Genomic DNA, 27,457 nt, shown 5'->3' on the forward strand with positions numbered 1-27,457 from the left:
GTGGTCTCCTGTGGTCTCTGGCGATCTCCAGCGGTGCCTGGTGGTCTCCGATGGTCTCCGATGGACTCCGGCGGTTTCCAGCGGACTGCGATGGTCTCCGGTGCGAGACCACCGGAGACCGCCGGACACCACCAGTGTCTGGTCGTCTCCGGCGGTCTCCGATGGTGTCCTGCGGCGGTCTCTGGTGGTCTCCGTCGCTCTCCGTCCGTCTCCAGCCATCTGGGAGGGACTCCTGCTGGTACTATGGGGCTGCCGGCCTGAAGATGGCAGCCCCTCTCCTCGCCTCTTCCCCACAGCTCTGAAATAGAAAGCATCGAATGGTTGAGGTTGGAAAAGAAGTGGAAGCTCAAGGTGGTGCTGCCAAGTCCCCAGCTAAACCCTTTTGGTGAGGAAATCTTTGCTACCAGCCCATCTAAAGGTCGCCTGGCACAACTGGAGGCCGTTTTCTCTGTTGTCCTATCCCTGGTGACTTGGGAGAAGAGAGCAAGGGCCACCTGGCTCCAAGCTCCTCTCGGGGAGTTGTAGGGAGCGGCAAGGTCTCCTGCTGGTGCTGTGGGGCTGTCGGGCAGAAGGTGGCAGCCTCTTTCCTCTCCCTCTCCGTCTCGCTCTCCCTCTCCCTCTCCTTTCCTCTTGCCCAGGCGTGAGGGCAGAGGAGATGTCCCCCCTTGGTGAGGGTCAGGGTCTAGGGGAAGGGGAAAGCAGGGCTCCTCAGCGGCTTGAGAGCCGTCTGATCTTGCTGCGGAGCCTGCCGCGTGGCGGTGTGGATGGCCCACTTACGGTTAGCGTCGTCTGCGGGACTGGCGCCGCTTGCTGGGCCCTGGCTTTGCGGAGGGTCCCTGAGAGGCGGCGGGGGTCCTGCGGCGCTTTGGGCACAGTGCTGCTGGAGGCAGCCTGGCCATGGGGGAGGTGTGCCCCGTCATGGCTGCGGGAGATGGATCGACCTCCATGGGCTCTTGGTCGTCCGTGGGGGCATCGACCTCCATGGGCTCTCCCTCGTCCCTGGTCTGCGGCAGGTCGACCTCCATGGGCTCTACGTTGTCCCTCTTGTGCGGCGGGTCGACCTCCATGGGCTCCACTCGCCCGCCATGGCTGCTGCTGCTGGTGTCCAGCCACTTGCGCTTTTGGGTGTGTTTGGGCATCCTCGGGGCTTCCAAGGAGCCTCTTGTGGCTGGGCCCACCCAATGTGGGCACTCGTCCCACCCAATGTGGGCACTCGTCACTCTTTGCCGCCTCCTCCTCTCCCAAGCAGGCTTGCTGCGAGAATCTGTAGGTGCTGAGCGAGCTGTGGGCCAGCCGCAGAGGTGCCTGCTTGCCTAACGGCAGGCCGGTGACGTCACCAACGGCCGCCGGTGCCGGTGTGGCTGAGAGGGCGGCCCAGGAGGCCCTGAAGGCCCCATTGCCCTGAAGGGCCTTTTGCTTGCCAGAGAGCAAGGCTTTTCCTGGGGCAGCGGGACTGCCCTGCAGCTGCCCTCGTGTGCCCTGGGCTCCAGCCCCCTCCTCCTGCCAGGCCTGGGGTCCCCTCAAGGCCACGGTGGCCACAGGAGGGCCATTTTCTGCCGTTTGCACTGTGTCCTTTTGCAAAAGGGCAGAGCATGGCGGCGGAATTGCAGGCCAGAGGTAGCCTGGAAAGCCCAGTTCCTCTTTTCCCCTGTTGCACTTGCCAGAAGTTGTTGCTTGAAACTTGTAGTCATGTTCTTCACCAGCTGTAAAGCGATCCTTCTTCACAAGTGCCGCCTGGAAAGAGACACATCCCAGATTTCTCCCCCAGCAGTGCTCTCCGTCCCTGGCCTGGACCAATTGTGTCGAAAGGAGAAAATAGTTTCATTTCTGTGGCTGCTCATTTCTTGATCTCTTCACCCCCGCCCACCCCCAGCCCCGCGCCCTCTCTCTTTCTCTGAAAAAAGCAGGAGCTCCCTTGATTGTGGTCGGTGGCCTTGTGCAAAATGTCTGGCCAATGTTTTCAAAGCACACCTTGAGTGTAAGGAGCTCTTGAATGTACTTGCTTCCTTCTTCTGTGGTGCTGCAGAGCTGTCTGTGAAAGGCAGGAGGAGAGGTGGGCAGGTGGGTGTGTGCAGAGGCCCATGTTTAGGTGTGCTTGCCCAGCAGGTGGTTGCCAGAGCAGTGGTGGCCCCTGAGCTCTAGGAGATGTGTGGAATGGATGTCTGAAAGCCTGCTGCCTTGAGTGGGCTTTCTTGTCTTGAAAGGCAGTTGGTAGCTGAACGTCTGTGCAAACCTTTGGAGGTTGTCAGGGAAGCGTTGCAAACGTATTTGAGAGCCGCCGTGGTCAAGGTTTTCTCTAAGCGTGATCCATTGAAGCGTTTCCTAGAGAAGTCTTTAGAGCATCTGCAGTCTCTGGAGCCTTTGCCTGTGATGCGCTTGATTTGTGCAGGTGATTTTCCGCGTTGATGCCGAGGCAAGGAGTTGGGTGGAAAGTGCAGTGAAAAGCTTTCAGTCTCGCTGAGAGAAATGGAAATAACTGATGTGCTTTTTTCCACTGCAGGGCAGGAAGAGAGGGCCCAGGGCCAGGAAGGGGGTGTTGCCTATTTGTTGGTTCTAGGTGGCTGCTTTTTCAGCACGTGCTCTAGCGTGTCTGTTGGAGGGTGGCAGATTGGATGGATCCTTGGTTTCATTCCTCTGAGAGTAACTCTTTTCAACTCCCCCCGTGCTTTTTGTCTCAAAGGATCGCCAGGTGGGACATGCATGGATTGCTCTCTGTGGCAGTGAAGTGCAGCCCCCAGAAGTGCCTGCCAACCTCCGTTGGTCCTGCCTGGCAGTGGAAGGCCATCAAATGGAGTGCAGCTAAGAGTGATGTGGAGCGCCCTGCTTCCATCGGGGAGAGCAAGGCTGCTGCTGAAGGGCCAAGCTGTCAGGCTGGTGGCCGAGCCAAGGAGCAGAAAAGAAGGATTCCCAAAAGGCCGGAGTGCTCCCTTCAGCGTGGATGGCTATGGCTTTGCACTGGGTGAGCCTGATTTCCTTCCTCTTCTTCCCTTCCTTGTCTCCCTCCTCCTTCCTTCCTTCCTCTCTTTCCTTTCCTCCTCTTGGCAGGAAGGAGAGGGAAGAGACAGCTGTTGACAGCTGCCTTCTGTCAAGAGATGCCTTTCAACTGTGGAGATGCCCTGCAGCTCTTGTTGGGGTTTGTGTTGCATTCTGCCTCCTGTATTTTCTTCGGCCCCAGAAACTTGCCTTTGCTAGGCAGCCGCTCTCGATCCTTTTGCTGGGTTTCGGTACGAGTTGCCTGCGCACTTTGGTTTTGGAGCCTTCCGTCAGGCAATCGTGGGCACGAGGATGGCAGGTTTCCAAGTTGCCAGCTGCGCTTGCTTGGGATGAGCCCCGAACATAACCCTTGGGGAGCCTTGGCTTTGTTTCCAAGCTTTCTTGGTTGCCTTAGCACGTATTTTGCACTTTTCTGTCAGCTTTTTGTTCAATGATCCCAAGGGTCTTTTCCAAGCTAAATGATTCTGTGATTCTATGTGAGGAGGGACGAGGAGTTTTGGGACTGGTTGTTGGAGCAGTTTGAAGAGTGCAGTCTGTTGTTTGTGGGCAGTGTCTTAGGGCAAAGTGAGGCTTGTCAAAGGGGCAGGTGTCTGTGTGTTTTTCCAAGAGCCTTGCTGTGCCCAAGTGAAACTGGGAGGATTCCCTGCGCAGGCTGCTCTGCCCCGACTGCCTGTCTCCCTGGGCTCCATTCCGTCCATCCCTCTAGATGTTAGAAAGCAAGCCAGCTTCCATCCCATTTTACTTTTTCGTTGAAATCCAAGAGAAAAAAGGTGGGTAATGTATGTGTAACCATATGTTACAGATATGTATGTGTAACCATGCATGGATGCAAATTGCCCTTGAGTACCTTTGAGGTGAGAGCGATTCTACTTCCTTGCCCTTGTGAAATGAGGAAAGTTTTTTTTCTGCTTTGTCCGAGTGTGCTTGGGTCACAGTTTCACCAACTAAGGATGGCGACAAGCTTGTGATTGGTGTGGGAGGAAGTTCTTGTTTCTTGATTGCTCTGCTCTATGGAAAACTTGTTTTGCAATCCTTCACATGGTGGAAACATTAAACTTGCTGGGAAAACCTGGGAGGTGGAATAGTATGTAGTCCTTTGTTAATGTGCATGTAGCATTTGAATGGTGAAAGTGCCAGGCAAATGCTCCTTTTGAAATGTCTTTCTGTAATGGGAGGCGGTGGTCCCTGGGCAGGTCAAGCTGCAACATGCTCCCTTTGGAAGTGCCTCTCGTCATCTCTCTCCCTGTCAGCACCATTGCCGCTAGTGTTATTTCCTGAGTTTGTGTCCATGTGGAGAAGAAACATTCCTTTTTGAGCCTAGGCCCATGATCTGTAGATGCTGAACCTTTCTGAGTGTGCCTAAGGATTGAGTTTGTTGATGAAGAAAGCGAGAGGCTTGCTGTGTTTGTTGCTCTGCATGTCTTTCTTGCTACTCGTGCTCACAAAACAACTACAACAGATTTTCCCTTCCCCTTCCCTTCCTCCCCTTCCCTTCCTCCCCTTCCCTTCCTCCCCTTCCCTTCCTCCCCTTCCCTTCCTCCCCTTCTCCTTGCTTCCCAATGAGTCAAATCATGATGAGCCTGAAATGCCAGAGATTTTTCATCTCCAAAAGCACTTGCAAGGACACGCACCAGAAGGGTTACAAGTGGGAACAAGGTTTTATTGTCTTTAGCTCATATCTGTGGCAGAGCAGATGCTCACGAGCACCCTCACAAAACAAGAGCTCTCACTCCAGAACAGCCGACGACAGACACAGTCAGATGGGAGAAAACAGCCTTTTATTGTGGACAGAGATGAGGTGGGGGAGCCCAGGAATGGCAGGGCTTCGGCTCCTGCCAGGAAAGCGGCACCTGCAACGACAGAGTCAGAAAGCAGTGATGAAGCCAGGAAGGCAGGACTTGGTTGCCCTTTCTTTGGGAAACAGAGTCGACAAGGAGTTGTTTGTAGGCCAGAAGAGAGAGCTCTTGCGGGCATTGTCAAGGGGATGGCTCTGGCGCCGTATCCCCCTGGGAAATGCCCTTGGAGACTGTGCGTGTGCCGAGATGCGCAGCGCCCCTGTGGCACGCAGCAGAGCTCCGTGGGGAGCCCCTGGGGAGCTGCCGTGGAGTTCTTTGCAAAGGCTGAGCAGAGCAGTTTGCCCAGCTGGGCAAGATGGGCAGCAGAGCCTGGGACTCACCTGGGCTTCTCCCTCCTCTTTTTCCGTCCCCGTCTTTTGCGCTCTTCCTTCTGTTCTCTTCTTTTTGGCGTTGCCTCTCCTCGTGCCAGGCCTCTTCTCTCTTCCTTTTTCTTGGGGTTTCGGTTTCCTGGAGGGAGCCTGCAAAGCTTTCCATGGCGCAGTGGGGTTAGATAGGTCAAGGCGGCATGAGCTGGATTCCTGAGGTCTTGACGGAAGGAAAGCTGGCTCCTTTTACCTTCTTTCGTGGGAAAGGCTCTTTAGTTGTTGTGCGCATGCCGGGGAGTCTCCCGTGGTCTCTGGGGCGGTGGGAGGCAAAGCAGCGGGTGCCTAAAGCAGAAATGTTGGCGTTAGCAGTGGTGTCCCTTGCCCTACCCAAAGGCAACAGAGAAAAAATACCAGGAAGAGGCAGAGCAGCTGCTTGGACTCCTCAGGAACTCCTCCTAGACGAGACGCCTTGTGCCAGGGTTTGTGGACCTGCCCTACCTCTGCCGTTTCCCATCTTCCCACCGGATCTACTCCTGCTCTTGCAAAGGCAACTCTGGAAAGCAAAAACCCGTGCAGCAAAGTGACTTGTGGGAAGTGGACAAGAGCTAAAGCAAATGCCACCCAAAGCCCTGCAGCAGCTTTGCGCTCAGGCTGGGAGAACGCTCAGTCCCTCCTGCTACCTGTGGCTGTGTCCATGGCTGCTGGCGACTCCTCATCTGAGGGAGTGGAAAGGCCAGACGTCTTGGCCCCAGAGATTGCCCAGTGTTTCTCTCTCCACCAGGAAGTCCAGCAGCCCCTTGACCTGCACACGTGAGAGCCTTGCTTTCAGGGCAGGTGGCTGAAAAGGTGTGGAGCAGCCTTTGCCACTGCTCCCCCTTGGCTCCCTGCAGAAGGCAGGCTGTGGCTGTGGGGCTGCTCTTGCAGGCAGGCAGCCCAGCAGCTTTTGCTGAAGAGAGGAGGCAGGCAGGGACGTCTGAGGCTCCAAGCTGTGATGGGCCTGGAAAGCTGCAGGCGGCTGCTCGAGACAGCGTACCTTCTCCATCCCCTCCAGCATGGCCTCCAGCAGCAGCAGCAGGTCCTCCTGAGGTGGGCTCATCAGGTTTGTCCCAGCGCAGATGGCCAGGTTGGTGCAGCTCCTCCTGCTGGTGGACGCGTTGCGGCGGATGTGGCGCAGGATGGAGAGGAGGCGTTTCAGGAGGAGGCCTTTGGCCGCAGGCAACTTGTCGTCCACCCTGAGGGAACAGAAGACAACGTTAAGAAAGCAGGTGTTGCCCAGAGGCATGGCCGAAGCTCGGCTAAGGCAGGTGGGAGGCAGCGGCTGTGTTGCACAGCTTTGGCGGCGCTCTGAGGCAGCGGTCAGGGCTGCTGCTCGAGAGGCAGGCTGCTGGCCACACTTACGCTTTCAGCTCTTCCACTTTTGCCTGCTTGCTCGTCCTCTGCAGGGCTGGCATCCCGTGCTGGTAGAGGTGGCTGACGAGGAGCTTGGTGGGGATGCTTCGGAGGAAGTTGTGCGATGGCAAGGGCTCCTGCTTTTTCTTGGGTTTGTTCTTGTCTTTTTAACTGGCTTTGATTGTTTTTGATTGTTTTTTGTATTTTTTCGAGTTGTTTCTTGGCCAGTCTTGCCCAAACTTCTTTGTGTCAGAGTGGAACTCTTGTGCTTGTGCAAAGGAAGAGCTGTGTGTGCATCTCGAATGTTTCTGTGGATGGGGCGTCTGCCGTCTTTGGTGCCCTGTTGCTATTGTGTGGGCACGGCCAGGGTGGGTCTGGCTTCTTCTTCAGCCACCCCTTGGTTAGCTGAGGGGAGGGCTAGCTGAGGACAGCCACCCCGCACTGGCTTTCTCATCCTCAGAGTGAAACGCTGCCAAGTCCAGGCCCCAATAACCTGGGTGGCGCTGCAGGGGAGTCCAAGAGGCTGCGGCGTTGTGCAGCGGTCTCCAGCGGTGTCTGGCGGTCTCTGACGGTCTCCGGTGGTCTCCTGTGGTCTCTGGCGATCTCCAGCGGTGCCTGGTGGTCTCCGATGGTCTCCGATGGACTCCGGCGGTTTCCAGCGGACTGCGATGGTCTCCGGTGCGAGACCACCGGAGACCGCCGGACACCACCAGTGTCTGGTCGTCTCCGGCGGTCTCCGATGGTGTCCTGCGGCGGTCTCTGGTGGTCTCCGTCGCTCTCCGTCCGTCTCCAGCCATCTGGGAGGGACTCCTGCTGGTACTATGGGGCTGCCGGCGTGAAGATGGCAGCCCCTCTCCTCGCCTCTTCCCCACAGCTCTGAAATAGAAAGCATCGAATGGTTGAGGTTGGAAAAGAAGTGGAAGCTCAAGGTGGTGCTGCCAAGTCCCCAGCTAAACCCTTTTGGTGAGGAAATCTTTGCTACCAGCCCATCTAAAGGTCGCCTGGCACAACTGGAGGCCGTTTTCTCTGTTGTCCTATCCCTGGTGACTTGGGAGAAGAGAGCAAGGGCCACCTGGCTCCAAGCTCCTCTCGGGGAGTTGTAGGGAGCGGCAAGGTCTCCTGCTGGTGCTGTGGGGCTGTCGGGCAGAAGGTGGCAGCCCCTTTCCTCTCCCTCTCCGTCTCGCTCTCCCTCTCCCTCTCCTTTCCTCTTGCCCAGGCGTGAGGGCAGAGGAGATGTCCCCCCTTGGTGAGGGTCAGGGTCTAGGGGAAGGGGAAAGCAGGGCTCCTCAGCGGCTTGAGAGCCGTCTGATCTTGCTGCGGAGCCTGCCGCGTGGCGGTGTGGATGGCCCACTTACGGTTAGCGTCGTCTGCGGGACTGGCGCCGCTTGCTGGGCCCTGGCTTTGCGGAGGGTCCCTGAGAGGCGGCGGGGGTCCTGCGGCGCTTTGGGCACAGTGCTGCTGGAGGCAGCCTGGCCATGGGGGAGGTGTGCCCCGTCATGGCTGCGGGAGATGGATCGACCTCCATGGGCTCTTGGTCGTCCGTGGGGGCATCGACCTCCATGGGCTCTCCCTCGTCCCTGGTCTGCGGCAGGTCGACCTCCATGGGCTCTACGTTGTCCCTCTTGTGCGGCGGGTCGACCTCCATGGGCTCCACTCGCCCGCCATGGCTGCTGCTGCTGGTGTCCAGCCACTTGCGCTTTTGGGTGTGTTTGGGCATCCTCGGGGCTTCCAAGGAGCCTCTTGTGGCTGGGCCCACCCAATGTGGGCACTCGTCCCACCCAATGTGGGCACTCGTCACTCTTTGCCGCCTCCTCCTCTCCCAAGCAGGCTTGCTGCGAGAATCTGTAGGTGCTGAGCGAGCTGTGGGCCAGCCGCAGAGGTGCCTGCTTGCCTAACGGCAGGCCGGTGACGTCACCAACGGCCGCCGGTGCCGGTGTGGCTGAGAGGGCGGCCCAGGAGGCCCTGAAGGCCCCATTGCCCTGAAGGGCCTTTTGCTTGCCAGAGAGCAAGGCTTTTCCTGGGGCAGCGGGACTGCCCTGCAGCTGCCCTCGTGTGCCCTGGGCTCCAGCCCCCTCCTCCTGCCAGGCCTGGGGTCCCCTCAAGGCCACGGTGGCCACAGGAGGGCCATTTTCTGCCGTTTGCACTGTGTCCTTTTGCAAAAGGGCAGAGCATGGCGGCGGAATTGCAGGCCAGAGGTAGCCTGGAAAGCCCAGTTCCTCTTTTCCCCTGTTGCACTTGCCAGAAGTTGTTGCTTGAAACTTGTAGTCATGTTCTTCACCAGCTGTAAAGCGATCCTTCTTCACAAGTGCCGCCTGGAAAGAGACACATCCCAGATTTCTCCCCCAGCAGTGCTCTCCGTCCCTGGCCTGGACCAATTGTGTCGAAAGGAGAAAATAGTTTCATTTCTGTGGCTGCTCATTTCTTGATCTCTTCACCCCCGCCCACCCCCAGCCCCGCGCCCTCTCTCTTTCTCTGAAAAAAGCAGGAGCTCCCTTGATTGTGGTCGGTGGCCTTGTGCAAAATGTCTGGCCAATGTTTTCAAAGCACACCTTGAGTGTAAGGAGCTCTTGAATGTACTTGCTTCCTTCTTCTGTGGTGCTGCAGAGCTGTCTGTGAAAGGCAGGAGGAGAGGCGGGCAGGTGGGTGTGTGCAGAGGCCCATGTTTAGGTGTGCTTGCCCAGCAGGTGGTTGCCAGAGCAGTGGTGGCCCCTGAGCTCTAGGAGATGTGTGGAATGGATGTCTGAAAGCCTGCTGCCTTGAGTGGGCTTTCTTGTCTTGAAAGGCAGTTGGTAGCTGAACGTCTGTGCAAACCTTTGGAGGTTGTCAGGGAAGCGTTGCAAGCGTATTTGAGAGCCGCCGTGGTCAAGGTTTTCTCTAAGCGTGATCCATTGAAGCGTTTCCTAGAGAAGTCTTTAGAGCATCTGCAGTCTCTGGAGCCTTTGCCTGTGATGCGCTTGATTTGTGCAGGTGATTTTCCGCGTTGATGCCGAGGCAAGGAGTTGGGTGGAAAGTGCAGTGAAAAGCTTTCAGTCTCGCTGAGAGAAATGGAAATAACTGATGTGCTTTTTTCCACTGCAGGGCAGGAAGAGAGGGCCCAGGGCCAGGAAGGGGGTGTTGCCTATTTGTTGGTTCTAGGTGGCTGCTTTTTCAGCACGTGCTCTAGCGTGTCTGTTGGAGGGTGGCAGATTGGATGGATCCTTGGTTTCATTCCTCTGAGAGTAACTCTTTTCAACTCCCCCCGTGCTTTTTGTCTCAAAGGATCGCCAGGTGGGACATGCATGGATTGCTCTCTGTGGCAGTGAAGTGCAGCCCCCAGAAGTGCCTGCCAACCTCCGTTGGTCCTGCCTGGCAGTGGAAGGCCATCAAATGGAGTGCAGCTAAGAGTGATGTGGAGCGCCCTGCTTCCATCGGGGAGAGCAAGGCTGCTGCTGAAGGGCCAAGCTGTCAGGCTGGTGGCCGAGCCAAGGAGCAGAAAAGAAGGATTCCCAAAAGGCCGGAGTGCTCCCTTCAGCGTGGATGGCTATGGCTTTGCACTGGGTGAGCCTGATTTCCTTCCTCTTCTTCCCTTCCTTGTCTCCCTCCTCCTTCCTTCCTTCCTCTCTTTCCTTTCCTCCTCTTGGCAGGAAGGAGAGGGAAGAGACAGCTGTTGACAGCTGCCTTCTGTCAAGAGATGCCTTTCAACTGTGGAGATGCCCTGCAGCTCTTGTTGGGGTTTGTGTTGCATTCTGCCTCCTGTATTTTCTTCGGCCCCAGAAACTTGCCTTTGCTAGGCAGCCGCTCTCAATCCTTTTGCTGGGTTTCGGTACGAGTTGCCTGCGCACTTTGGTTTTGGAGCCTTCCGTCAGGCAATCGTGGGCACGAGGATGGCAGGTTTCCAAGTTGCCAGCTGCGCTTGCTTGGGATGAGCCCCGAACATAACCCTTGGGGAGCCTTGGCTTTGTTTCCAAGCTTTCTTGGTTGCCTTAGCACGTATTTTGCACTTTTCTGTCAGCTTTTTGTTCAATGATCCCAAGGGTCTTTTCCAAGCTAAATGATTCTGTGATTCTATGTGAGGAGGGACGAGGAGTTTTGGGACTGGTTGTTGGAGCAGTTTGAAGAGTGCAGTCTGTTGTTTGTGGGCAGTGTCTTAGGGCAAAGTGAGGCTTGTCAAAGGGGCAGGTGTCTGTGTGTTTTTCCAAGAGCCTTGCTGTGCCCAAGTGAAACTGGGAGGATTCCCTGCGCAGGCTGCTCTGCCCCGACTGCCTGTCTCCCTGGGCTCCATTCCGTCCATCCCTCTAGATGTTAGAAAGCAAGCCAGCTTCCATCCCATTTTACTTTTTCGTTGAAATCCAAGAGAAAAAAGGTGGGTAATGTATGTGTAACCATATGTTACAGATATGTATGTGTAACCATGCATGGATGCAAATTGCCCTTGAGTACCTTTGAGGTGAGAGCGATTCTACTTCCTTGCCCTTGTGAAATGAGGAAAGTTTTTTTTCTGCTTTGTCCGAGTGTGCTTGGGTCACAGTTTCACCAACTAAGGATGGCGACAAGCTTGTGATTGGTGTGGGAGGAAGTTCTTGTTTCTTGATTGCTCTGCTCTATGGAAAACTTGTTTTGCAATCCTTCACATGGTGGAAACATTAAACTTGCTGGGAAAACCTGGGAGGTGGAATAGTATGTAGTCCTTTGTTAATGTGCATGTAGCATTTGAATGGTGAAAGTGCCAGGCAAATGCTCCTTTTGAAATGTCTTTCTGTAATGGGAGGCGGTGGTCCCTGGGCAGGTCAAGCTGCAACATGCTCCCTTTGGAAGTGCCTCTCGTCATCTCTCTCCCTGTCAGCACCATTGCCGCTAGTGTTATTTCCTGAGTTTGTGTCCATGTGGAGAAGAAACATTCCTTTTTGAGCCTAGGCCCATGATCTGTAGATGCTGAACCTTTCTGAGTGTGCCTAAGGATTGAGTTTGTTGATGAAGAAAGCGAGAGGCTTGCTGTGTTTGTTGCTCTGCATGTCTTTCTTGCTACTCGTGCTCACAAAACAACTACAACAGATTTTCCCTTGCCCTCCCTTCCCCTTCCCTTCCTCCCCTTCCCTTCCTCCCCTTCCCTTCCTCCCCTTCCCTTCCTCCCCTTCCCTTCCTCCCCTTCCCTTCCTCCCCTTCCCTTCCTCCCCTTCTCCTTGCTTCCCAATGAGTCAAATCATGATGAGCCTGAAATGCCAGAGATTTTTCATCTCCAAAAGCACTTGCAAGGACACGCACCAGAAGGGTTACAAGTGGGAACAAGGTTTTATTGTCTTTAGCTCATATCTGTGGCAGAGCAGATGCTCACGAGCACCCTCACAAAACAAGAGCTCTCACTCCAGAACAGCCGACGACAGACACAGTCAGATGGGAGAAAACAGCCTTTTATTGTGGACAGAGATGAGGTGGGGGAGCCCAGGAATGGCAGGGCTTCGGCTCCTGCCAGGAAAGCGGCACCTGCAACGACAGAGTCAGAAAGCAGTGATGAAGCCAGGAAGGCAGGACTTGGTTGCCCTTTCTTTGGGAAACAGAGTCGACAAGGAGTTGTTTGTAGGCCAGAAGAGAGAGCTCTTGCGGGCATTGTCAAGGGGATGGCTCTGGCGCCGTATCCCCCTGGGAAATGCCCTTGGAGACTGTGCGTGTGCCGAGATGCGCAGCGCCCCTGTGGCACGCAGCAGAGCTCCGTGGGGAGCCCCTGGGGAGCTGCCGTGGAGTTCTTTGCAAAGGCTGAGCAGAGCAGTTTGCCCAGCTGGGCAAGATGGGCAGCAGAGCCTGGGACTCACCTGGGCTTCTCCCTCCTCTTTTTCCGTCCCCGTCTTTTGCGCTCTTCCTTCTGTTCTCTTCTTTTTGGCGTTGCCTCTCCTCGTGCCAGGCCTCTTCTCTCTTCCTTTTTCTTGGGGTTTCGGTTTCCTGGAGGGAGCCTGCAAAGCTTTCCATGGCGCAGTGGGGTTAGATAGGTCAAGGCGGCATGAGCTGGATTCCTGAGGTCTTGACGGAAGGAAAGCTGGCTCCTTTTACCTTCTTTCGTGGGAAAGGCTCTTTAGTTGTTGTGCGCATGCCGGGGAGTCTCCCGTGGTCTCTGGGGCGGTGGGAGGCAAAGCAGCGGGTGCCTAAAGCAGAAATGTTGGCGTTAGCAGTGGTGTCCCTTGCCCTACCCAAAGGCAACAGAGAAAAAATACCAGGAAGAGGCAGAGCAGCTGCTTGGACTCCTCAGGAACTCCTCCTAGACGAGACGCCTTGTGCCAGGGTTTGTGGACCTGCCCTACCTCTGCCGTTTCCCATCTTCCCACCGGATCTACTCCTGCTCTTGCAAAGGCAACTCTGGAAAGCAAAAACCCGTGCAGCAAAGTGACTTGTGGGAAGTGGACAAGAGCTAAAGCAAAAGCCACCCAAAGCCCTGCAGCAGCTTTGCGCTCAGGCTGGGAGAACGCTCAGTCCCTCCTGCTACCTGTGGCTGTGTCCATGGCTGCTGGCGACTCCTCATCTGAGGGAGTGGAAAGGCCAGACGTCTTGGCCCCAGAGATTGCCCAGTGTTTCTCTCTCCACCAGGAAGTCCAGCAGCCCCTTGACCTGCACACGTGAGAGCCTTGCTTTCAGGGCAGGTGGCTGAAAAGGTGTGGAGCAGCCTTTGCCACTGCTCCCCCTTGGCTCCCTGCAGAAGGCAGGCTGTGGCTGTGGGGCTGCTCTTGCAGGCAGGCAGCCCAGCAGCTTTTGCTGAAGAGAGGAGGCAGGCAGGGACGTCTGAGGCTCCAAGCTGTGATGGGCCTGGAAAGCTGCAGGCGGCTGCTCGAGACAGCGTACCTTCTCCATCCCCTCCAGCATGGCCTCCAGCAGCAGCAGCAGGTCCTCCTGAGGTGGGCTCATCAGGTTTGTCCCAGCGCAGATGGCCAGGTTGGTGCAGCTCCTCCTGCTGGTGGACGCGTTGCGGCGGATGTGGCGCAGGATGGAGAGGAGGCGTTTCAGGAGGAGGCCTTTGGCCGCAGGCAACTTGTCGTCCACCCTGAGGGAACAGAAGACAACGTTAAGAAAGCAGGTGTTGCCCAGAGGCATGGCCGAAGCTCGGCTAAGGCAGGTGGGAGGCAGCGGCTGTGTTGCACAGCTTTGGCGGCGCTCTGAGGCAGCGGTCAGGGCTGCTGCTCGAGAGGCAGGCTGCTGGCCACACTTACGCTTTCAGCTCTTCCACTTTTGCCTGCTTGCTCGTCCTCTGCAGGGCTGGCATCCCGTGCTGGTAGAGGTGGCTGACGAGGAGCTTGGTGGGGATGCTTTGGAGGAAGTTGTGCGATGGCAAGGGCTCCTGCTTTTTCTTGGGTTTGTTCTTGTCTTTTTAACTGGCTTTGATTGTTTTTGATTGTTTTTTGTATTTTTTCGAGTTGTTTCTTGGCCAGTCTTGCCCAAACTTCTTTGTGTCAGAGTGGAACTCTTGTGCTTGTGCAAAGGAAGAGCTGTGTGTGCATCTCGAATGTTTCTGTGGATGGGGCGTCTGCCGTCTTTGGTGCCCTGTTGCTATTGTGTGGGCACGGCCAGGGTGGGTCTGGCTTCTTCTTCAGCCACCCCTTGGTTAGCTGAGGGGAGGGCTAGCTGAGGACAGCCACCCCGCACTGGCTTTCTCATCCTCAGAGTGAAACGCTGCCAAGTCCAGGCCCCAATAACCTGGGTGGCGCTGCAGGGGAGTCCAAGAGGCTGCGGCGTTGTGCAGCGGTCTCCAGCGGTGTCTGGCGGTCTCTGACGGTCTCCGGTGGTCTCCTGTGGTCTCTGGCGATCTCCAGCGGTGCCTGGTGGTCTCCGATGGTCTCCGATGGACTCCGGCGGTTTCCAGCGGACTGCGATGGTCTCCGGTGCGAGACCACCGGAGACCGCCGGACACCACCAGTGTCTGGTCGTCTCCGGCGGTCTCCGATGGTGTCCTGCGGCGGTCTCTGGTGGTCTCCGTCGCTCTCCGTCCGTCTCCAGCCATCTGGGAGGGACTCCTGCTGGTACTATGGGGCTGCCGGCGTGAAGATGGCAGCCCCTCTCCTCGCCTCTTCCCCACAGCTCTGAAATAGAAAGCATCGAATGGTTGAGGTTGGAAAAGAAGTGGAAGCTCAAGGTGGTGCTGCCAAGTCCCCAGCTAAACCCTTTTGGTGAGGAAATCTTTGCTACCAGCCCATCTAAAGGTCGCCTGGCACAACTGGAGGCCGTTTTCTCTGTTGTCCTATCCCTGGTGACTTGGGAGAAGAGAGCAAGGGCCACCTGGCTCCAAGCTCCTCTCGGGGAGTTGTAGGGAGCGGCAAGGTCTCCTGCTGGTGCTGTGGGGCTGTCGGGCAGAAGGTGGCAGCCCCTTTCCTCTCCCTCTCCGTCTCGCTCTCCCTCTCCCTCTCCTTTCCTCTTGCCCAGGCGTGAGGGCAGAGGAGATGTCCCCCCTTGGTGAGGGTCAGGGTCTAGGGGAAGGGGAAAGCAGGGCTCCTCAGCGGCTTGAGAGCCGTCTGATCTTGCTGCGGAGCCTGCCGCGTGGCGGTGTGGATGGCCCACTTACGGTTAGCGTCGTCTGCGGGACTGGCGCCGCTTGCTGGGCCCTGGCTTTGCGGAGGGTCCCTGAGAGGCGGCGGGGGTCCTGCGGCGCTTTGGGCACAGTGCTGCTGGAGGCAGCCTGGCCATGGGGGAGGTGTGCCCCGTCATGGCTGCGGGAGATGGATCGACCTCCATGGGCTCTTGGTCATCCGTGGGGGCATCGACCTCCATGGGCTCTCCCTCGTCCCTGGTCTGCGGCAGGTCGACCTCCATGGGCTCTACGTTGTCCCTCTTGTGCGGCGGGTCGACCTCCATGGGCTCCACTCGCCCGCCATGGCTGCTGCTGCTGGTGTCCAGCCACTTGCGCTTTTGGGTGTGTTTGGGCATCCTCGGGGCTTCCAAGGAGCCTCTTGTGGCTGGGCCCACCCAATGTGGGCACTCGTCCCACCCAATGTGGGCACTCGTCACTCTTTGCCGCCTCCTCCTCTCCCAAGCAGGCTTGCTGCGAGAATCTGTAGGTGCTGAGCGAGCTGTGGGCCAGCCGCAGAGGTGCCTGCTTGCCTAACGGCAGGCCGGTGACGTCACCAACGGCCGCCGGTGTGGCTGGGAGGGCGGCCCAGGAGGCCCTGAAGGCCCCATTGCCCTGAAGGGCCTTTTGCTTGCCAGAGAGCAAGGCTTTTCCTGGGGCAGCGGGACTGCCCTGCAGCTGCCCTCGTGTGCCCTGGGCTCCAGCCCCCTCCTCCTGCCAGGCCTGGGGTCCCCTCAAGGCCACGGTGGCCACAGGAGGGCCATTTTCTGCCGTTTGCACTGTGTCCTTTTGCAAAAGGGCAGAGCATGGCGGCGGAATTGCAGGCCAGAGGTAGCCTGGAAAGCCCAGTTCCTCTTTTCCCCTGTTGCACTTGCCAGAAGTTGTTGCTTGAAACTTGTAGTCATGTTCTTCACCAGCTGTAAAGCGATCCTTCTTCACAAGTGCCGCCTGGAAAGAGACACATCCCAGATTTCTCCCCCAGCAGTGCTCTCCGTCCCTGGCCTGGACCAATTGTGTCGAAAGGAGAAAATAGTTTCATTTCTGTGGCTGCTCATTTCTTGATCTCTTCACCCCCGCCCACCCCCAGCCCCGCGCCCTCTCTCTTTCTCTGAAAAAAGCAGGAGCTCCCTTGATTGTGGTCGGTGGCCTTGTGCAAAATGTCTGGCCAATGTTTTCAAAGCACACCTTGAGTGTAAGGAGCTCTTGAATGTACTTGCTTCCTTCTTCTGTGGTGCTGCAGAGCTGTCTGTGAAAGGCAGGAGGAGAGGTGGGCAGGTGGGTGTGTGCAGAGGCCCATGTTTAGGTGTGCTTGCCCAGCAGGTGGTTGCCAGAGCAGTGGTGGCCCCTGAGCTCTAGGAGATGTGTGGAATGGATGTCTGAAAGCCTGCTGCCTTGAGTGGGCTTTCTTGTCTTGAAAGGCAGTTGGTAGCTGAACGTCTGTGCAAACCTTTGGAGGTTGTCAGGGAAGCGTTGCAAACGTATTTGAGAGCCGCCGTGGTCAAGGTTTTCTCTAAGCGTGATCCATTGAAGCGTTTCCTAGAGAAGTCTTTAGAGCATCTGCAGTCTCTGGAGCCTTTGCCTGTGATGCGCTTGATTTGTGCAGGTGATTTTCCGCGTTGATGCCGAGGCAAGGAGTTGGGTGGAAAGTGCAGTGAAAAGCTTTCAGTCTCGCTGAGAGAAATGGAAATAACTGATGTGCTTTTTTCCACTGCAGGGCAGGAAGAGAGGGCCCAGGGCCAGGAAGGGGGTGTTGCCTATTTGTTGGTTCTAGGTGGCTGCTTTTTCAGCACGTGCTCTAGCGTGTCTGTTGGAGGGTGGCAGATTGGATGGATCCTTGGTTTCATTCCTCTGAGAGTAACTCTTTTCAACTCCCCCCGTGCTTTTTGTCTCAAAGGATCGCCAGGTGGGACATGCATGGATTGCTCTCTGTGGCAGTGAAGTGCAGCCCCCAGAAGTGCCTGCCAACCTCTGTTGGTCCTGCCTGGCAGTGGAAGGCCATCAAATGGAGTGCAGCTAAGAGTGATGTGGAGCGCCCTGCTTCCATCGGGGAGAGCAAGGCTGCTGCTGAAGGGCCAAGCTGTCAGGCTGGTGGCCGAGCCAAGGAGCAGAAAAGAAGGATTCCCAAAAGGCCGGAGTGCTCCCTTCAGCGTGGATGGCTATGGCTTTGCACTGGGTGAGCCTGATTTCCTTCCTCTTCTTCCCTTCCTTGTCTCCCTCCTCCTTCCTTCCTTCCTCTCTTTCCTTTCCTCCTCTTGGCAGGAAGGAGAGGGAAGAGACAGCTGTTGACAGCTGCCTTCTGTCAAGAGATGCCTTTCAACTGTGGAGATGCCCTGCAGCTCTTGTTGGGGTTTGTGTTGCATTCTGCCTCCTGTATTTTCTTCGGCCCCAGAAACTTGCCTTTGCTAGGCAGCCGCTCTCGATCCTTTTGCTGGGTTTCGGTACGAGTTGCCTGCGCACTTTGGTTTTGGAGCCTTCCGTCAGGCAATCGTGGGCATGAGGATGGCAGGTTTCCAAGTTGCCAGCTGCGCGTGCTTGGGATGAGCCCCGAACATAACCCTTGGGGAGCCTTGGCTTTGTTTCCAAGCTTTCTTGGTTGCCTTAGCACGTATTTTGCACTTTTCTGTCAGCTTTTTGTTCAATGATCCCAAGGGTCTTTTCCAAGCTAAATGATTCTGTGATTCTATGTGAGGAGGGACGAGGAGTTTTGGGACTGGTTGTTGGAGCAGTTTGAAGAGTGCAGTCTGTTGTTTGTGGGCAGTGTCTTAGGGCAAAGTGAGGCTTGTCAAAGGGGCAGGTGTCTGTGTGTTTTTCCAAGAGCCTTGCTGTGCCCAAGTGAAACTGGGAGGATTCCCTGCGCAGGCTGCTCTGCCCCGACTGCCTGTCTCCCTGGGCTCCATTCCGTCCATCCCTCTAGATGTTAGAAAGCAAGCCAGCTTCCATCCCATTTTACTTTTTCGTTGAAATCCAAGAGAAAAAAGGTGGGTAATGTATGTGTAACCATATGTTACAGATATGTATGTGTAACCATGCATGGATGCAAATTGCCCTTGAGTACCTTTGAGGTGAGAGCGATTCTACTTCCTTGCCCTTGTGAAATGAGGAAAGTTTTTTTTCTGCTTTGTCCGAGTGTGCTTGGGTCACAGTTTCACCAACTAAGGATGGCGACAAGCTTGTGATTGGTGTGGGAGGAAGTTCTTGTTTCTTGATTGCTCTGCTCTATGGAAAACTTGTTTTGCAATCCTTCACATGGTGGAAACATTAAACTTGCTGGGAAAACCTGGGAGGTGGAATAGTATGTAGTCCTTTGTTAATGTGCATGTAGCATTTGAATGGTGAAAGTGCCAGGCAAATGCTCCTTTTGAAATGTCTTTCTGTAATGGGAGGCGGTGGTCCCTGGGCAGGTCAAGCTGCAACATGCTCCCTTTGGAAGTGCCTCTCGTCATCTCTCTCCCTGTCAGCACCATTGCCGCTAGTGTTATTTCCTGAGTTTGTGTCCATGTGGAGAAGAAACATTCCTTTTTGAGCCTAGGCCCATGATCTGTAGATGCTGAACCTTTCTGAGTGTGCCTAAGGATTGAGTTTGTTGATGAAGAAAGCGAGAGGCTTGCTGTGTTTGTTGCTCTGCATGTCTTTCTTGCTACTCGTGCTCACAAAACAACTACAACAGATTTTCCCTTGCCCTCCCTTCCCCTTCCCTTCCTCCCCTTCCCTTCCTCCCCTTCCCTTCCTCCCCTTCCCTTCCTCCCCTTCCCTTCCTCCCCTTCCCTTCCTCCCCTTCCCTTCCTCCCCTTCCCTTCCTCCCCTTCCCTTCCTCCCCTTCCCTTCCTCCCCTTCTCCTTGCTTCCCAATGAGTCAAATCATGATGAGCCTGAAATGCCAGAGATTTTTCATCTCCAAAAGCACTTGCAAGGACACGCACCAGAAGGGTTACAAGTGGGAACAAGGTTTTATTGTCTTTAGCTCATATCTGTGGCAGAGCAGATGCTCACGAGCACCCTCACAAAACAAGAGCTCTCACTCCAGAACAGCCGACGACAGACACAGTCAGATGGGAGAAAACAGCCTTTTATTGTGGACAGAGATGAGGTGGGGGAGCCCAGGAATGGCAGGGCTTCGGCTCCTGCCAGGAAAGCGGCACCTGCAACGACAGAGTCAGAAAGCAGTGATGAAGCCAGGAAGGCAGGACTTGGTTGCCCTTTCTTTGGGAAACAGAGTCGACAAGGAGTTGTTTGTAGGCCAGAAGAGAGAGCTCTTGCGGGCATTGTCAAGGGGATGGCTCTGGCGCCGTATCCCCCTGGGAAATGCCCTTGGAGACTGTGCGTGTGCCGAGATGCGCAGCGCCCCTGTGGCACGCAGCAGAGCTCCGTGGGGAGCCCCTGGGGAGCTGCCGTGGAGTTCTTTGCAAAGGCTGAGCAGAGCAGTTTGCCCAGCTGGGCAAGATGGGCAGCAGAGCCTGGGACTCACCTGGGCTTCTCCCTCCTCTTTTTCCGTCCCCGTCTTTTGCGCTCTTCCTTCTGTTCTCTTCTTTTTGGCGTTGCCTCTCCTCGTGCCAGGCCTCTTCTCTCTTCCTTTTTCTTGGGGTTTCGGTTTCCTGGAGGGAGCCTGCAAAGCTTTCCATGGCGCAGTGGGGTTAGATAGGTCAAGGCGGCATGAGCTGGATTCCTGAGGTCTTGACGGAAGGAAAGCTGGCTCCTTTTACCTTCTTTCGTGGGAAAGGCTCTTTAGTTGTTGTGCGCATGCCGGGGAGTCTCCCGTGGTCTCTGGGGCGGTGGGAGGCAAAGCAGCGGGTGCCTAAAGCAGAAATGTTGGCGTTAGCAGTGGTGTCCCTTGCCCTACCCAAAGGCAACAGAGAAAAAATACCAGGAAGAGGCAGAGCAGCTGCTTGGACTCCTCAGGAACTCCTCCTAGACGAGACGCCTTGTGCCAGGGTTTGTGGACCTGCCCTACCTCTGCCGTTTCCCATCTTCCCACCGGATCTACTCCTGCTCTTGCAAAGGCAACTCTGGAAAGCAAAAACCTGTGCAGCAAAGTGACTTGTGGGAAGTGGACAAGAGCTAAAGCAAATGCCACCCAAAGCCCTGCAGCAGCTTTGCGCTCAGGCTGGGAGAACGCTCAGTCCCTCCTGCTACCTGTGGCTGTGTCCATGGCTGCTGGCGACTCCTCATCTGAGGGAGTGGAAAGGCCAGACGTCTTGGCCCCAGAGATTGCCCAGTGTTTCTCTCTCCACCAGGAAGTCCAGCAGCCCCTTGACCTGCACACGTGAGAGCCTTGCTTTCAGGGCAGGTGGCTGAAAAGGTGTGGAGCAGCCTTTGCCACTGCTCCCCCTTGGCTCCCTGCAGAAGGCAGGCTGTGGCTGTGGGGCTGCTCTTGCAGGCAGGCAGCCCAGCAGCTTTTGCTGAAGAGAGGAGGCAGGCAGGGACGTCTGAGGCTCCAAGCTGTGATGGGCCTGGAAAGCTGCAGGCGGCTGCTCGAGACAGCGTACCTTCTCCATCCCCTCCAGCATGGCCTCCAGCAGCAGCAGCAGCAGCAGGTCCTCCTGAGGTGGGCTCATCAGGTTTGTCCCAGCGCAGATGGCCAGGTTGGTGCAGCTCCTCCTGCTGGTGGACGCGTTGCGGCGGATGTGGCGCAGGATGGAGAGGAGGCGTTTCAGGAGGAGGCCTTTGGCCGCAGGCAACTTGTCGTCCACCCTGAGGGAACAGAAGACAACGTTAAGAAAGCAGGTGTTGCCCAGAGGCATGGCCGAAGCTCGGCTAAGGCAGGTGGGAGGCAGCGGCTGTGTTGCACAGCTTTGGCGGCGCTCTGAGGCAGCGGTCAGGGCTGCTGCTCGAGAGGCAGGCTGCTGGCCACACTTACGCTTTCAGCTCTTCCACTTTTGCCTGCTTGCTCGTCCTCTGCAGGGCTGGCATCCCGTGCTGGTAGAGGTGGCTGACGAGGAGCTTGGTGGGGATGCTTTGGAGGAAGTTGTGCGATGGCAAGGGCTCCTGCTTTTTCTTGGGTTTGTTCTTGTCTTTTTAACTGGCTTTGATTGTTTTTGATTGTTTTTTGTATTTTTTTGAGTTGTTTCTTGGCCAGTCTTGCCCAAACTTCTTTGTGTCAGAGTGGAACTCTTGTGCTTGTGCAAAGGAAGAGCTGTGTGTGCATCTCGAATGTTTCTGTGGATGGGGCGTCTGCCGTCTTTGGTGCCCTGTTGCTATTGTGTGGGCACGGCCAGGGTGGGTCTGGCTTCTTCTTCAGCCACCCCTTGGTTAGCTGAGGGGAGGGCTAGCTGAGGACAGCCACCCCGCACTGGCTTTCTCATCCTCAGAGTGAAACGCTGCCAAGTCCAGGCCCCAATAACCTGGGTGGCGCTGCAGGGGAGTCCAAGAGGCTGCGGCGTTGTGCAGCGGTCTCCAGCGGTGTCTGGCGGTCTCTGACGGTCTCCGGTGGTCTCCTGTGGTCTCTGGCGATCTCCAGCGGTGCCTGGTGGTCTCCGATGGTCTCCGATGGACTCCGGCGGTTTCCAGCGGACTGCGATGGTCTCCGGTGCGAGACCACCGGAGACCGCCGGACACCACCAGTGTCTGGTCGTCTCCGGCGGTCTCCGATGGTGTCCTGCGGCGGTCTCTGGTGGTCTCCGTCGCTCTCCGTCCGTCTCCAGCCATCTGGGAGGGACTCCTGCTGGTACTATGGGGCTGCCGGCCTGAAGATGGCAGCCCCTGTCCTCGCCTCTTCCCCACAGCTCTGAAATAGAAAGCATCGAATGGTTGAGGTTGGAAAAGAAGTGGAAGCTCAAGGTGGTGCTGCCAAGTCCCCAGCTAAACCCTTTTGGTGAGGAAATCTTTGCTACCAGCCCATCTAAAGGTCGCCTGGCACAACTGGAGGCCGTTTTCTCTGTTGTCCTATCCCTGGTGACTTGGGAGAAGAGAGCAAGGGCCACCTGGCTCCAAGCTCCTCTCGGGGAGTTGTAGGGAGCGGCAAGGTCTCCTGCTGGTGCTGTGGGGCTGTCGGGCAGAAGGTGGCAGCCCCTTTCCTCTCCCTCTCCGTCTCGCTCTCCCTCTCCCTCTCCTTTCCTCTTGCCCAGGCGTGAGGGCAGAGGAGATGTCCCCCCTTGGTGAGGGTCAGGGTCTAGGGGAAGGGGAAAGCAGGGCTCCTCAGCGGCTTGAGAGCCGTCTGATCTTGCTGCGGAGCCTGCCGCGTGGCGGTGTGGATGGCCCACTTACGGTTAGCGTCGTCTGCGGGACTGGCGCCGCTTGCTGGGCCCTGGCTTTGCGGAGGGTCCCTGAGAGGCGGCGGGGGTCCTGCGGCGCTTTGGGCACAGTGCTGCTGGAGGCAGCCTGGCCATGGGGGAGGTGTGCCCCGTCATGGCTGCGGGAGATGGATCGACCTCCATGGGCTCTTGGTCGTCCGTGGGGGCATCGACCTCCATGGGCTCTCCCTCGTCCCTGGTCTGCGGCAGGTCGACCTCCATGGGCTCTACGTTGTCCCTCTTGTGCGGCGGGTCGACCTCCATGGGCTCCACTCGCCCGCCATGGCTGCTGCTGCTGGTGTCCAGCCACTTGCGCTTTTGGGTGTGTTTGGGCATCCTCGGGGCTTCCAAGGAGCCTCTTGTGGCTGGGCCCACCCAATGTGGGCACTCGTCCCACCCAATGTGGGCACTCGTCACTCTTTGCCGCCTCCTCCTCTCCCAAGCAGGCTTGCTGCGAGAATCTGTAGGTGCTGAGCGAGCTGTGGGCCAGCCGCAGAGGTGCCTGCTTGCCTAACGGCAGGCCGGTGACGTCACCAACGGCCGCCGGTGTGGCTGGGAGGGCGGCCCAGGAGGCCCTGAAGGCCCCATTGCCCTGAAGGGCCTTTTGCTTGCCAGAGAGCAAGGCTTTTCCTGGGGCAGCGGGACTGCCCTGCAGCTGCCCTCGTGTGCCCTGGGCTCCAGCCCCCTCCTCCTGCCAGGCCTGGGGTCCCCTCAAGGCCACGGTGGCCACAGGAGGGCCATTTTCTGCCGTTTGCACTGTGTCCTTTTGCAAAAGGGCAGAGCATGGCGGCGGAATTGCAGGCCAGAGGTAGCCTAGAAAGCCCAGTTCCTCTTTTCCCCTGTTGCACTTGCCAGAAGTTGTTGCTTGAAACTTGTAGTCATGTTCTTCACCAGCTGTAAAGCGATCCTTCTTCACAAGTGCCGCCTGGAAAGAGACACATCCCAGATTTCTCCCCCAGCAGTGCTCTCCGTCCCTGGCCTGGACCAATTGTGTCGAAAGGAGAAAATAGTTTCATTTCTGTGGCTGCTCATTTCTTGATCTCTTCACCCCCGCCCACCCCCAGCCCCGCGCCCTCTCTCTTTCTCTGAAAAAAGCAGGAGCTCCCTTGATTGTGGTTGGTGGCCTTGTGCAAAATGTCTGGCCAATGTTTTCAAAGCACACCTTGAGTGTAAGGAGCTCTTGAATGTACTTGCTTCCTTCTTCTGTGGTGCTGCAGAGCTGTCTGTGAAAGGCAGGAGGAGAGGTGGGCAGGTGGGTGTGTGCAGAGGCCCATGTTTAGGTGTGCTTGCCCAGCAGGTGGTTGCCAGAGCAGTGGTGGCCCCTGAGCTCTAGGAGATGTGTGGAATGGATGTCTGAAAGCCTGCTGCCTTGAGTGGGCTTTCTTGTCTTGAAAGGCAGTTGGTAGCTGAACGTCTGTGCAAACCTTTGGAGGTTGTCAGGGAAGCGTTGCAAACGTATTTGAGAGCCGCCGTGGTCAAGGTTTTCTCTAAGCGTGATCCATTGAAGCGTTTCCTAGAGAAGTCTTTAGAGCATCTGCAGTCTCTGGAGCCTTTGCCTGTGATGCGCTTGATTTGTGCAGGTGATTTTCCGCGTTGATGCCGAGGCAAGGAGTTGGGTGGAAAGTGCAGTGAAAAGCTTTCAGTCTCGCTGAGAGAAATGGAAATAACTGATGTGCTTTTTTCCACTGCAGGGCAGGAAGAGAGGGCCCAGGGCCAGGAAGGGGGTGTTGCCTATTTGTTGGTTCTAGGTGGCTGCTTTTTCAGCACGTGCTCTAGCGTGTCTGTTGGAGGGTGGCAGATTGGATGGATCCTTGGTTTCATTCCTCTGAGAGTAACTCTTTTCAACTCCCCCCGTGCTTTTTGTCTCAAAGGATCGCCAGGTGGGACATGCATGGATTGCTCTCTGTGGCAGTGAAGTGCAGCCCCCAGAAGTGCCTGCCAACCTCCGTTGGTCCTGCCTGGCAGTGGAAGGCCATCAAATGGAGTGCAGCTAAGAGTGATGTGGAGCGCCCTGCTTCCATCGGGGAGAGCAAGGCTGCTGCTGAAGGGCCAAGCTGTCAGGCTGGTGGCCGAGCCAAGGAGCAGAAAAGAAGGATTCCCAAAAGGCCGGAGTGCTCCCTTCAGCGTGGATGGCTATGGCTTTGCACTGGGTGAGCCTGATTTCCTTCCTCTTCTTCCCTTCCTTGTCTCCCTCCTCCTTCCTTCCTTCCTCTCTTTCCTTTCCTCCTCTTGGCAGGAAGGAGAGGGAAGAGACAGCTGTTGACAGCTGCCTTCTGTCAAGAGATGCCTTTCAACTGTGGAGATGCCCTGCAGCTCTTGTTGGGGTTTGTGTTGCATTCTGCCTCCTGTATTTTCTTCGGCCCCAGAAACTTGCCTTTGCTAGGCAGCCGCTCTCGATCCTTTTGCTGGGTTTCGGTACGCGTTGCCTGCGCACTTTGGTTTTGGAGCCTTCCGTCAGGCAATCGTGGGCACGAGGATGGCAGGTTTCCAAGTTGCCAGCTGCGCTTGCTTGGGATGAGCCCCGAACATAACCCTTGGGGAGCCTTGGCTTTGTTTCCAAGCTTTCTTGGTTGCCTTAGCACGTATTTTGCACTTTTCTGTCAGCTTTTTGTTCAATGATCCCAAGGGTCTTTTCCAAGCTAAATGATTCTGTGATTCTATGTGAGGAGGGACGAGGAGTTTTGGGACTGGTTGTTGGAGCAGTTTGAAGAGTGCAGTCTGTTGTTTGTGGGCAGTGTCTTAGGGCAAAGTGAGGCTTGTCAAAGGGGCAGGTGTCTGTGTGTTTTTCCAAGAGCCTTGCTGTGCCCAAGTGAAACTGGGAGGATTCCCTGCGCAGGCTGCTCTGCCCCGACTGCCTGTCTCCCTGGGCTCCATTCCGTCCATCCCTCTAGATGTTAGAAAGCAAGCCAGCTTCCATCCCATTTTACTTTTTCGTTGAAATCCAAGAGAAAAAAGGTGGGTAATGTATGTGTAACCATATGTTACAGATATGTATGTGTAACCATGCATGGATGCAAATTGCCCTTGAGTACCTTTGAGGTGAGAGCGATTCTACTTCCTTGCCCTTGTGAAATGAGGAAAGTTTTTTTTCTGCTTTGTCCGAGTGTGCTTGGGTCACAGTTTCACCAACTAAGGATGGCGACAAGCTTGTGATTGGTGTGGGAGGAAGTTCTTGTTTCTTGATTGCTCTGCTCTATGGAAAACTTGTTTTGCAATCCTTCACATGGTGGAAACATTAAACTTGCTGGGAAAACCTGGGAGGTGGAATAGTATGTAGTCCTTTGTTAATGTGCATGTAGCATTTGAATGGTGAAAGTGCCAGGCAAATGCTCCTTTTGAAATGTCTTTCTGTAATGGGAGGCGGTGGTCCCTGGGCAGGTCAAGCTGCAACATGCTCCCTTTGGAAGTGCCTCTCGTCATCTCTCTCCCTGTCAGCACCATTGCCGCTAGTGTTATTTCCTGAGTTTGTGTCCATGTGGAGAAGAAACATTCCTTTTTGAGCCTAGGCCCATGATCTGTAGATGCTGAACCTTTCTGAGTGTGCCTAAGGATTGAGTTTGTTGATGAAGAAAGCGAGAGGCTTGCTGTGTTTGTTGCTCTGCATGTCTTTCTTGCTACTCGTGCTCACAAAACAACTACAACAGATTTTCCCTTGCCCTCCCTTCCCCTTCCCTTCCTCCCCTTCCCTTCCTCCCCTTCCCTTCCTCCCCTTCCCTTCCTCCCCTTCCCTTCCTCCCCTTCCCTTCCTCCCCTTCCCTTCCTCCCCTTCTCCTTGCTTCCCAATGAGTCAAATCATGATGAGCCTGAAATGCCAGAGATTTTTCATCTCCAAAAGCACTTGCAAGGACACGCACCAGAAGGGTTACAAGTGGGAACAAGGTTTTATTGTCTTTAGCTCATATCTGTGGCAGAGCAGATGCTCACGAGCACCCTCACAAAACAAGAGCTCTCACTCCAGAACAGCCGACGACAGACACAGTCAGATGGGAGAAAACAGCCTTTTATTGTGGACAGAGATGAGGTGGGGGAGCCCAGGAATGGCAGGGCTTCGGCTCCTGCCAGGAAAGCGGCACCTGCAACGACAGAGTCAGAAAGCAGTGATGAAGCCAGGAAGGCAGGACTTGGTTGCCCTTTCTTTGGGAAACAGAGTCGACAAGGAGTTGTTTGTAGGCCAGAAGAGAGAGCTCTTGCGGGCATTGTCAAGGGGATGGCTCTGGCGCCGTATCCCCCTGGGAAATGCCCTTGGAGACTGTGCGTGTGCCGAGATGCGCAGTGCCCCTGTGGCACGCAGCAGAGCTCCGTGGGGAGCCCCTGGGGAGCTGCCGTGGAGTTCTTTGCAAAGGCTGAGCAGAGCAGTTTGCCCAGCTGGGCAAGATGGGCAGCAGAGCCTGGGACTCACCTGGGCTTCTCCCTCCTCTTTTTCCGTCCCCGTCTTTTGCGCTCTTCCTTCTGTTCTCTTCTTTTTGGCGTTGCCTCTCCTCGTGCCAGGCCTCTTCTCTCTTCCTTTTTCTTGGGGTTTCGGTTTCCTGGAGGGAGCCTGCAAAGCTTTCCATGGCGCAGTGGGGTTAGATAGGTCAAGGCGGCATGAGCTGGATTCCTGAGGTCTTGACGGAAGGAAAGCTGGCTCCTTTTACCTTCTTTCGTGGGAAAGGCTCTTTAGTTGTTGTGCGCATGCCGGGGAGTCTCCCGTGGTCTCTGGGGCGGTGGGAGGCAAAGCAGCGGGTGCCTAAAGCAGAAATGTTGGCGTTAGCAGTGGTGTCCCTTGCCCTACCCAAAGGCAACAGAGAAAAAATACCAGGAAGAGGCAGAGCAGCTGCTTGGACTCCTCAGGAACTCCTCCTAGACGAGACGCCTTGTGCCAGGGTTTGTGGACCTGCCCTACCTCTGCCGTTTCCCATCTTCCCACCGGATCTACTCCTGCTCTTGCAAAGGCAACTCTGGAAAGCAAAAACCCGTGCAGCAAAGTGACTTGTGGGAAGTGGACAAGAGCTAAAGCAAATGCCACCCAAAGCCCTGCAGCAGCTTTGCGCTCAGGCTGGGAGAACGCTCAGTCCCTCCTGCTACCTGTGGCTGTGTCCATGGCTGCTGGCGACTCCTCATCTGAGGGAGTGGAAAGGCCAGACGTCTTGGCCCCAGAGATTGCCCAGTGTTTCTCTCTCCACCAGGAAGT

The sequence above is a fragment of the Chroicocephalus ridibundus genome, chromosome 2 (genome assembly GCF_963924245.1).
Source record: "Chroicocephalus ridibundus chromosome 2, bChrRid1.1, whole genome shotgun sequence".
Lineage (NCBI taxonomy): Eukaryota > Metazoa > Chordata > Aves > Charadriiformes > Laridae > Chroicocephalus > Chroicocephalus ridibundus.